At 39.4% G+C, this 12,213-nt stretch overlaps 1 non-coding gene across 1 annotated transcript; it reads left to right on the top strand.

Moving 5' to 3' along the window:
* The first annotated feature begins 1,120 nt into the window (after positions 1-1,120).
* Positions 1,121-1,226, top strand: LOC132616298 (small nucleolar RNA R71). Its single transcript, XR_009573089.1, has one exon. It is a non-coding gene; the product is annotated as a small nucleolar RNA R71 (small nucleolar RNA).
* The last annotated feature ends 10,987 nt before the right edge of the window (positions 1,227-12,213 follow it).

Here is a 12,213-nt window from a genome sequence, read left to right as displayed (position 1 = left end):
CTACCTCTGAGGAAAGGGAGGTTTAGATTTGAAAAGCTGCGTCAAAGGGCAGAGAGCCTCTTTTACAGCTTGCTTGCTTGTGTTATCAGCTTCCTTTACCATCTCTGGAATATCAGCAACCTTCTTGTCAGTAGGATTCTCATCAGCAATAATAGGTGCTTCATACTGCACCTCATCCTCTTCATCCATCGGCTAAAGATCAATCAACTTCTCATCAGCCCCCTAGAGTGTTTTATCACTCCTAATAGTGATGGCAAACACACGGTCTACACCGCCTCCCCCATTCTTTGGATTTGGAATAGTGTCACTCGGAATTCCTCCTTTTTTAGGAGGGTGCTGCTCTCTAGAAATATCCCTCATCTGTGACTCAAGCTTCTGAATAGCTGCTGTATGGGAACCCACTATTTCTGTCAGCCCAGATAAAGTCCTTTCAGACTTAGATTGATTGGCCAGAATCTTCTCAAGCATTACTTCAACCTTCGAACTACCTTGCTCTGTTGACTGCCCTTTCGGTGGTATATAAGGATTGGAACTCTTGTTCCCGAAATTGTTGCTGTTGTTGTAGCTCCCTTGGTTCGCACCACCATAATTATTATTGTAGTTCCCAGAGTTGTTGTAAGCACCTTGACCTTGCTGAGGTCTCCATTGATTCTGAATCTGATAGCCACCTTGGTAATTCTGTCTTTGGTAACCCCCTTGAGAGTTATTTAAATAATTAGCATCTTCAACCTGCATAGGTGGCCCATCATGGAACGGACCATCTTGAGTATGGTACATACCTTTTGGCAAAACTGTATCATCTTCACAAACATTTACCTTCTTGATTTGGGATTCATCAAACTTCTTCGTTAGCAGGGAAATATTTGTTGCAAGTTCTGCCAATGTTTGCTGGGTGTCTTGATTCTCCTTCACTATATTTTGGATCATAGCACTACCATACGGTACCACATCAGCATTGTTTGAGTGTCGAGCCTGATTATGAGTCGTTAGCTTGTTAAGTATGGTGGTCACTCGTCGATAAGTTTTGTTCATGAAACAACCATCAACTGCATTATTAGCAACTGACTGCGTCACTGGATCTAGTCCTCGGTAGAACTTCTCCATTAATATTTGATCCGAAAAACCATGATTCGGGCTCTTCTGCAAATACTCCTTGAATCTCTCCCAGGCTTCATATAATTGTTCCCCCGGTCGCTGCTTAAATTCATATATCTTATCACGAATTTCAGCCTTCCTGCTAGGGGGGTACCACTTTGTGAGAAAAGTAGTCACCATCTCTGCCCATGAAGTAATCAAATTTCAGGGCAGCTTCTCAAACCATGTTCTTGCCTCTCCAGTTAAGGAATATTTGAATAACCTCAACCGAATAGCATCTTGTGGAACGTTGTTCTGGATGTCATTAGAATACACATCCACAAAATTCTGCAAATGACGTTGAGGGTCATTCTCGGTAGAGTTCCGAAAGTATCCCTCAAGTTTCAACAATTGGTATAGAGAGGAGTCAATTTTCACAGTAGCAGCTCCAACTCGAGGCTGAACAATAGAAGATGCAAAATCCTCCTCTGGAACAAGATCAGCGAAAATATTCTCATCATCTGATTCATTCGCCTGATTGTTCAACCGATTCCCCTGGTTACCAGCACGTTGATTTTGCTGATTTTGATTCATGTTCACCTGGTTTACACAGAGTAGCAAACAAGGTGTGATGGAATAAGAAAAAGACTTCAATCAAAGCAAACACCATTTAGTAATTTCAAAACTGAATTCCCCGGCAACGACGCCAAAATGATACGCTCAAATTACACCTATTAATGGTATAACGCGGACGTTGTCAAATATAGTAACCCAACAAGGTTGGGGTCGAATCCCACAGGGAATATGGTGTGAAAAGGTTACTAAAGTCGTAGGATGCTAAGCTTAGTCTAATGTCTTAATCCGATGATTTTGGTAATAGTTGGTTTTTCTATAACTAATTGCTATCTACTTGTTTTGGTGGAAATTTATGGTAAAAGAAACTAAGGTTGTGTCCCCGTTAGATAGAGTGTATGATCATGGGTATTGATCTCGATATACTTCTAATGGATTATTATATGAATGCACTTAATCTCTATATGAATCTGTACTATTTCCCAATAAATAACTATTATGTCTTTCTATGATGTTTCCAAATATAAGAAAGTAACTATGAAGAACGATTAATCATGCCAAGTAAATTCTTCTTATTCCTAAGTGAATTTATTAAACAAATTTTAAAGCTTTGAGTCCTTGTTAGTTATTCTTACCAACCCTAATTATTTTCCTAAATAAATCAAGGTTTATTGCTTTAATCAATGTTTGCAACCATTAATTATGAATGAAGAATGAAGAATAACTAACCCCTAATAATCCATTATGTGTATATCAATCACAAACCCAATCACAAAACACCCATCATTGGGTTCACAACCCTAGTAAGGGAAATTAGCTACTCATAGAAGAAGAACAATAAGAAATAATGGGAATCATAATGCTTACAATTGATTTGTTGGAATTGAAGAGAAATTAATTGCAATTGTTTGTAATCTCCAAAAGACTTCAAAACTATGAGTAACTAATGCTAAGGAACAATAAAACTGAGTTCTGTGGTGAGATAAACCTATAAAAGGTATTTATAAGACCTAAATCGTGAGAAGTGAAAATACGCAATTGCCCGTCGTGTTCAGTCTACGATCCATTTTACGATCCGCAAAACAGTTCTGCGGACCGTCAAATTACTTCCTTTCATCCGTAAACAATCACTAACATTTTCACGATACATTTTGACGAACCGTCAAATATTCTGCGGTCCGTATAATTGCTCCGCAGGAATGGCTCGTCGAACATTGCTCAATGTGACCATTATACGGTCAGTTTGACGGTCCGCATAAGGTTTTTACGACCCGTCTAATTTCTCTGTCAAACTGCCTCTTCAGTGACTCTTATTTTCTCCACTTCTTCAACTTTTGCCATCAAAACACTTAATACCTGAAATCCAATAAAAAACACGTAAAATCACGTAGACTTGCTTAAAAACTAGTAACACTTATAGCCGAAAAGCATCGATTATGGCGTAAAATCACGCCACATCATTTATCAAGTTTAAACAGATAAGAATGAATGCACAGATGATGATCCTAGATCTTGGACATATTAGGATTTGCACCAATTGGTAAAAATAGAGACAGAGTAACTATGCATGGCTAACATGAGATACTTTAAAGGATTTCCCTAATTTTCACTTAGCTACTGGACCTTGCAGTCTAAACTCCATTTTTATCCCAAAAGAACAGTCATACCTATATACTATTCATCCATTAAAACTTTAACAAGACACAACACACATGAGACAGTTCTGAACTTCAAACCCTCTGTTTCCCTTGATTCATTGATAAGAAAGAGAGATCAAGCATATTGCATAATGAAATACATACCCCATAGATTATTTGAAGGTAAGGTACTATGAACCAAGTATTAGTCTTGGTTAATTCCCAATCCTTACTCCAAGGCACCTTTAAAAGGCTTCCTCAAGATCCAGATGGATTAACTTCATTTCACATACCTCCTTGATCCCTTTCCTTGTCAATTAACCAATTCAAATAGCATTAAATGATCCTACTGTCTTCTATAATTAGTTTTAGTCTCAAAATCATAGTCAACTTAAGGGTCTCTAGCTTTACTACCCACTAGCTGTACATGATTAGTCTAAAGTCTCTTTAAATGTCAACTATCTTCCATCTTTGGTGTAAGGAAAATAAAGAATACCAAGCAACTCTCTGAATGTAACCAGGGGTGCCTCTATGGATGGATTGTAAGCTACTTATATTTTAACTCAATCAAACAACACTTATTACCTTCTTTTTAATTAAACTTGTTATCAGAACAATGCATTATTACACATCAGGATCTTATCGCATCACTTAATATACATATAGGCTACTGAAGCAGTGATCATACTTCTTTTTATACAATCAACTTAATGCTATCAGTTATCCAGAACAAGCAACACATTTCAAAAAGTAGGTTCCCATATGCAGATGTAATATACTTTCATATAAGGATTTGAGCTTAAGTTACCACAGTATTATAACTCAAAGAAAGAAATAATACAAGTCACATGGATGGGGGCTGCAGGCATACTCAGAATAGAGGTCACACAACAAATACTTAGGGATCTGTATGAATTTTCAGATAAGTAAAGCATATTAAGAAAGTAATTGGATAAATAGTACTCTCATAGTGCGTCACATAGATATTTAGAATACTACGACCTCATCAACAAACCATGCCATCCCCAGTTTAGCACTTTATCAATGAAGTAATACTAATTACATAGTTCAAACAGATACATATTCAGACTCCCCATTGATCAAGCAAGCATAATTTGGCACCATTGAACTAACACTAATAATGAAGGCAGAATCCTGACTAAACTCTCCCTGAGCCTCAAGCACAATTAAAGCAGCAAACTCAACATTAATCATACTTAAGCCAACTAATCGGAATAACAGGAAGATAATACATAACAAACTATAATAATAACTAAATAGGTAACAACAAGATAAGGAATTACCTTTTTGAAGTGTAGCCGGACGCAAGAATTGATTTTAAAGCCTTTTGTGCTTCCAAATCTCTTACTCAGCCACACAAACACAAAAAAAACAAAGAAAAGAAAGTAAATTTTGAACTAGGGAACTTCAAATCTTTTAGGTTAAAGTTTAAAAATTTTATACTGAAAAACTTTGAATTCAAAATTCTAGCCTCAAGAGGTTGTTCCCACTCCTGAAATAGTGAGGGTTAGGGTTCTATTTATAGAACCCCAAAAATCTTTCAACAAAATAAAGCACCGATGTGGTACAAAGTCATTTTCCAGATGCAAATGTTCATACCATGAAATGAACGGCAGGATCTCCAGAAATCGAATCGTATACGGTAGGATCTGACCCGTCTTGGATCGATCCAAGTCAAACATTGAAGACCAATAGAAAATCATTCGTAAAAGCACAAAATAACAACAAAGATACAAAAAATTGAATTGTTTTGACTAAAAAATTGAAAAGAAAGTAAAAGAGAGGAGGATAGCACCGTATTTGGAGTGAATAGCGTGGAAACTTAATTGTTTCACAGTAATAGACGTGTAAAAGATATTGCCATTATGATTACACTGTAAACATGAAGAAGTAATGAGGAGCGACACTAGGGTTTCTTGTGAGAAAGTGGAAAGAGGAGAGGCGTGTTTGGTTCTTAGAAAATGTAAAGTGTGGGAGTATAAGGTTATACTCCCCTCTTAATGCTACAATGGGCTAGGTCTGGTCCGTTAATGGACTGGGCCTGGTCTTTGATTTAAAATGAAAGAGAGGTGCCCTTATTTATGCATACCATACACATATATTCACGTATATCAGATGTATATATGTGCCTGGGGGCAAAATGGATAGACTAAACAAATAAGAAAAATGTTAAACATCAATTATTGATCAGATTATAAAGATTAGGACATGATTAGCATTTTATATTAATTTTAAAACACGACTAGTCATGTAGACATCCTTAGTTTGCAAATACAGCCTCAATTGCTTTCAAATCCGAATGAATTACAATTACAACCTCTTTTTTAACTGATTGAAATTATGTCCTTTGTGAATCTAACTAATTATTTCAATTATGGCCCCGTTTTTCCCAATTAACCAATTAAGACTAAATTTGCACTAATGACCTTAACTGATTTGCCAATGGATTTGGTCATTCCAATTAAGGCCATTTAAAGGTTGATTTTGCAAAATTGACCTCAATTGTCTTAAACCAGGAATTGGTCAATTCAATTGTGGCCATAATTTAAACAATTAAATAATTAAACTAATTTGCAATAATGATCCTTCAATTGACTAATTAACCTAATTTAAGCACTTAAACAATTCATTAATTTCATACAATCATGCAGACACACAGAATTAAAGATTGAAGGGTAAAATGATCAATTCTTTCAATTACTCAAGTTTCTTGGACTTAAGAGAACAAATTATCATTTAACTTGATTTTTGACGATTTTAAAAATTAAGTAAACAATTATTCGAAATTGTTTTGCTCTTGATTAATTTCAACAATATTTCATAAATGTCATAAAATGCACCAATTAATTTCTAAATAATGCATGATGTCGTAAAAATCTCTTTATCAAATTTAAAGGGGTAGAATATTGACTTGAATAATTTTATAAAATTATTTAATCCCTTTAAAGGCATGGCTCACTTTATTTATCATCCAAGGACCCGAAGTAATTAAAATAAATTTTGGGAGGTAAAACATTAGGTGTCAACAACTGTCCCTTCGGTGTTCGGGGATGGCGGGACCATCTCTGAGCACCGAAATTTGACTAACCCTAATTTTTGACTGACCTGACTTGCCTTACCCTTCAATTTAATGCAATTTTCATATACGTGGCCGCACCTTGACTTTTGAGTTTCCTACATATCTCGAGCTATACAAGAATTTAGGCCACTTGTAGTTCGACTCAACTAAGGGCTTTTAAGTGATTCGGCAGAAAAGTTCTGAGATTCCTTGGTGTATTGACCGAGGTCTCTCTGGACAACTGTTAGAGTGTTGGCTACTCTCTGGTCTTGAGCCCGCCTACATATCCCTGGTCTCTAGGAATCAGGTCACATATAGTTGGACTCGCTGGAGAAGAATACATCCCTTATATGAGAATACCTTCAGATTTCCCGATGTATAACCAACCGGTTGCGATTTTTAGTAAAGAAAAAATAAAACAAGATAAAGTGTGGCTGAGTATGAGATCGGATGGCCTCCAAATCCTGGCCGGAGAACTTGAATCTCATGGGCACCCTATCTTGACCGGCTGCGTAAAAAAAAGTTTCACGTTTACTCTGCAATTTGGCTAGATCTGGTTCAGTAAGTCGGCTCCTTTCTGGCGGCTGCGTGCTCATCTCCTGGATTTGACAATATCATTCTTCATGGTATTTAAATGAATGGCCCTCTTGGCGTTTTGTATGAAGGACCCTCTCGGCTGTTTGTATGAATGGCCCTCTCGACTGTTTGTATGAATGGCTCTCTCGACAATTTGATATGAATGGCCCTCTCGACTGTTTGTATGAATGACCCTCTCGACAGTTTGATATGAATGGCCCTCTCAGTAGTTTGATATGAATGGCCCTCTCGGCAGTTTGATATGAATGGACCTCTCGGCTATTTGTATGAATAGACCTCTCGGCAGTTTGATATGAATGGCCCTCTCGGCTATTTGTATGAATGACCCTCTCGGCAGTTTGATATGAATGGCCCTCTCAGCTATTTGTATGAATGCCCTCTCGACAGTTTGATATGAATGGTCCTCTTGGCTTGTCCGTATGAATTGCCCTCTCGGCTGTTTGTATGAATGGCCCTCTCGGAAATTTTGAATAAATGAAATGGCCCTCTTGGCATGCAGGTGAAAGATATGGCCCTTGTGGCTGGCTATTTTTTCTTTCGTCCATTGTATTTTGCTGTTGACCCTTGTGGTCAGATATGCCCTTTCGTCCTTGTCATGACCCTTTTGGTCGCATGTACCTTTATGCTCATTCATTGTGATCCCTTTTGGCCTGATATGTCCCTGTCATTCACTCTTTGTGTGACCCTTTTAGTCTGATATATCTTTGACCTTGTCATGGCCTTTTTGGCTAGATTTGTCTTTATTTTGTTTTTGTGACTCTCGTGGTCGAGTGTGTCTTTGTTACTCATTCCTTGCTGTGATCTCCCAGTACTTTACCTCTTGGATGAGTTTATTCTTCGCCTTTGCTGTGAGTAAGCCAGTTGATAATGTACCTGTATCCTGTTAAAAACCTTCATTCACAGAAAGTTGTGAGTTTCCTAAGAGGTCGATTAGCGTCGTTGTCTTCCCGTTCGGTGTCTCCTTCTTGATGCTCGATCGAGCCCTCTTTGGACTCAGTATTTCGAGAGATGGTTTTGGGACACACTTATGCCAATTTTGAAAATCTAAAGTAAATTTTTTATAAAATGTGCATTTTTTTCGTTAAAAGAAATGTTTATTTCATTTTATGTGTCATGACGTGTGTTTTCTTCGAACGAGGTCTTCTGGCTCTCCAGAGAGGTATGATTGCTGACTTCTGAACTGATAGAATTTTTGAGATCTTTCTCAAAAATTCTGCCCCAGTTTCAGGATTTGCTCTGAGCGACCCTTGCTTTGTCTTGTTATGCTGAAATTTTTGACGTTCCCTAAAAAATTCTGCTCCAGTGTATGGCTTTACTTTGTCACTTTCCTTGTTGACTGTTTCTGATAGGAATTTTTAAGGTTCCCTAAAAAATTCTTCCCTAGTGTAGGGTTGACATTTAGCCATCTCACGTGTTGATCCTTGTATTCTGATCTCGTTGACTTTTGTCTCTGAGGTTTTCTAAGGGTTTCTCGGGTTTTTCTTTTATGACGACTGAGCTTGAAAGCACCTATGTATCCTATCGCAGTAGGAATTCAGGTCAAACGTAGTTCAAAAAATAAATTAACTGAGTTTTGGTGTTTACTAAAAATGTGACCGTGTCTGATATGGACTGCCTACGTATCCCACTGTGGGGAAGTCATGTCATCGGGTAGTTCATTACATAGATGATCTGTTTTTTCCTGTTTCTATTACAAGGTACGATTACAAGCAACAGTAAGATTATAAGGAAATGAAAATGCGATTTCAAGCAAATGGAATCCTAAACATAATATCTCTTGAGTGCATCTGCGTTGATAGCTTTGGGCCACTCTTGTCCGTCCATCTTGGCCAGGACTACGGCTCCTCCTGATAGAACCTTTCTGACTATGTATGGTCCTTGCCAATTTGGCGTAAACTTTCTTTTATATTCTTCCTGATGAGGGAAGATCTGCTGGAGTACGAGTTGACTAATTTGAAAGAGTCGGGTTCTGACTTGCTTGTTGAAGGCTCGAGACATTCTTTGTCTATACAGTTGTCCGTGGCATACCGCCACCATTCTTCTTTTCTCATCTATCATGGCCAATTGCTCATAGAGATTTTTGATATGAGGTGAGTGGTGAACACCGATAGGTAGTGCATCAGCTTTTGGGCAATCCTGGTCAGAGCACAACAGGTTTTCTCTACAAGCGTATACCGTGCCTCGCAGGATGTGAACTTCTTGCTCAAATGGTAGATGGTATGTTCCTTTTTGCCCTTTTCATCATGCTGGGCGAGCATGCATCCGAAAGTACTTTTTGATACTGATAGGTACAGTAACAGAGGACTCCCTTGCCTGAGTGGTACTAAGACGGGAGGATTGGAGGGGTACTTCTTGATTTTGTTGAACGCCTCTTGGAATTCTTCCGTCCAATTTGTGGGAGCGTCTTTCTTGATCAATTTAAGGATTGGCTCCACAATCACAGTTGACTGGGCTATGAACCGCCCAATGTAGTTTAACCTTCCCAATAAATTCATGACTTCTTTCTTAGTCTTGGGAGGTGGTAGCTCCTGGATTGCCTTGATCTTGGTAGGGTCCTATTCGATGGCCCTACGGCTGACTATGAACCTTAGCAACTTACCTACAGGCACTCCAACTGCACACCTTGCAGGGTTTAGCTTCAGATTGAACTTGCGAAGTCTGTCAAAGAACTTGCGCAAGTGCGTGGTATGTTCTGAGCTTTCCCTTGATTTTATGATTACGTCGTCCACATAAACTTCAATTTCTCAATGCATCATATCTTGGAACAGGGTAGTCATGGCTCTCATGTATGTGGCGCCGGCGTTCTTGAGGCCGAATGGAATTACCCTATAATGGATGACTCCCCAAGGTGTGATGAAAGCTATTTTTTATGCATCTTCTTCACTTATGAGTATCTGATGGTACCCGGTGAAACAATCCACGAATGGCTGTAGCTCGTGCTTGGCGTAGTTGTCTATTAGAATGTGGATGTTTGGAAGGGAAAATTTAGCCTTTGGATTGGCCCGTTTGAGGTCTCGGTAGTCCACACAAATTCGAATCTTTCCGTCCTTCTTGGGTACTGGCACTACGTTGGCCACTCAGGTGGGGTAGGATGTTACCTCCACTATTCTAGACTTGATCTATTTCTCTACTTTGTCTTTTATCTTGATACTCATTTCTTTCTTGAATGTTCACGTCTTTTGTTTGACCAAGGCAAAACCCTCCTTGATGGGTAATATGTGGGCCACTATGTCAGTGCTCAACCCTGGTATATCTGCGTATGACTAGGCGAAGACATCCACATATTCTTTCAACAGCGGTACGAGCTCTTCTTTCTGTGGTGCTCCCAAGTGAGGGTTGATTCGTGTCTCTTTGACATCCTCTCCGTCACCGAGGTTGATCAGCTCAGTTTCGTCCATATTTGGCTTCTTCTTATCTTCTAATTCTTCCAACTCTTCTACCAGTCCCTCTGGCATCATTGTCGCTTCGTCGTTCTCCTCGTATTTCTGCTGACTATTTTTCTCGTTCATTTCACGACACGTTATGACATTTTCGGTTGTTTTATTATGGTTACTACTGAAAAGGTGAGGCAAAGTAGAGTTAGGTTTATTATTATTCGTTATTCGTGGTTAGTTATAAAACTTTAGTTATTATTATCTGATAAGGATAGCCGTTTTATGTACATCGAGGCTTTTCATTAATTCAAGAGCAATTGGTTACAAATAGTTGTTCTGGTTCGGAACGACGTTGGACCATTTTCATTTTTAAATATCACGAAGTAATTTAGAAAAGGTGATCGTTCGGGCCTCGGCCGATGTCGCCGCTTTTTTAGCAAAAGATTTTAAGGAAAACCCATCTCTCTATCGAGGAGCCAAGAGGGGAGTAGATGTCCAATTGTTCAAGCGCTCTCCTGGCCTCAGACTGCATATAGTGAGTGTCTCCTGGATTTCCTCAATGATCGCGTAGCATCCCTCTTCTTGAAATAGCGACTTGAGACCCCCATCAACTCATTCTCCATTCTGTATCGGCATCTTTCTAGGAAATGACTGGTACAATTCTGGGATAGGCTGAGGTAATTTCCTCATCCTTTTTTTCCTTTGCATGGCTTTCGTGAGCTCTCTCTCGCTAGGGATATAACTGAGGCCAAAATGGTAGTTTGCCTTTGGGATTGGCACGGGCTCTGTTATTCCTTCGATGTCTCTTCCCAGTCCTCTTCCTATTTCAAAACCATTTCTTAATATGGTGGAGGCAATCATTATGTAGACCGCTGGCATTGGCTTGTCCATTTTCCCTTCTGAATGTGTGGCCCCGACGTGTTCCACCATATATAAGTTTGATTGATGGGGGCTCTCCTCAATCATAGGTATGAGATTGTAAGGATACTTCTAGGTATCCTTCTCTGCTGCGACCACAATTTTCTATCCCTGCCATTCAAATTTTATGGCTTGGTGCAGAGTTGACAGTACTGCGCCGACAGAATGTATCTAGGGCCTTCCCAATAGCATGTTATAATTGGCCGTGATCGCCATGACTTGGAATTCTGCTGTGAAAGAGGCAGGCTCAACTTGGATCTGTAGGCCTACTTCTCCCACGAAATCACTTTGGGATCTATCAAATCCCCTGACGTTTGTCCCGCTCTGGAAGATTTTGCCTATATCATAGCCGAGCTGTGTTAATGTAGTGATGAGGCATATGTTGAGGCCCGATCCATTGTTCACAAGCACTCTCCCCATTACCTTGGCACGACATTCTACAGTGATGTTAAGAGCTCTGTTATGGGAGATTCCTTCTATTGGCAATTCTTCTTTGGTGAAGCAGATTTTATGTTCTCCGATGATGTGGACTACGAACCCAGCCAAGTCTTCGCTGCTCGTACCAGCTGACATGTGTGCACTAGCTAACACTCTCATGAGGGCCTGCCTGTGTCATGGGGAGCTAGCAAGTAATGATAACACCGATATTTATGCCGGTGTCTTCTTTAAATGCTCAACGATGAAGTAGTCTTTTGGTTGCATACACCGCTAAAAATATTCAGCTTCTCCTTCGGTTATTGATCTCTTTAGGGTGTTTTCTTTCTTTGTGGCATTCTGAGCCAGCTCTTCAGGAGTATAACATCTCCCTGAGCGGGTCATGCCTTGAGCCATGGTTGTTTACACAATGATTGGATCTTTGGGGCTAGGCACAATTTATTGTGCCGTTTGGGTTACTATGGGTGCTGGGACCAAAGTCTTGAAACCTGGTATAGCCTTTGGAGTTGTTGGCGCTGGGACCAAA

The sequence above is a fragment of the Lycium barbarum genome, chromosome 10 (assembly GCF_019175385.1).
Source record: "Lycium barbarum isolate Lr01 chromosome 10, ASM1917538v2, whole genome shotgun sequence".
NCBI classification, from domain to species: Eukaryota; Viridiplantae; Streptophyta; class Magnoliopsida; order Solanales; family Solanaceae; genus Lycium; species Lycium barbarum.
Note: the sequence above shows the minus strand (reverse complement) of the source record. Positions and strands in the feature narration are given on the sequence as shown.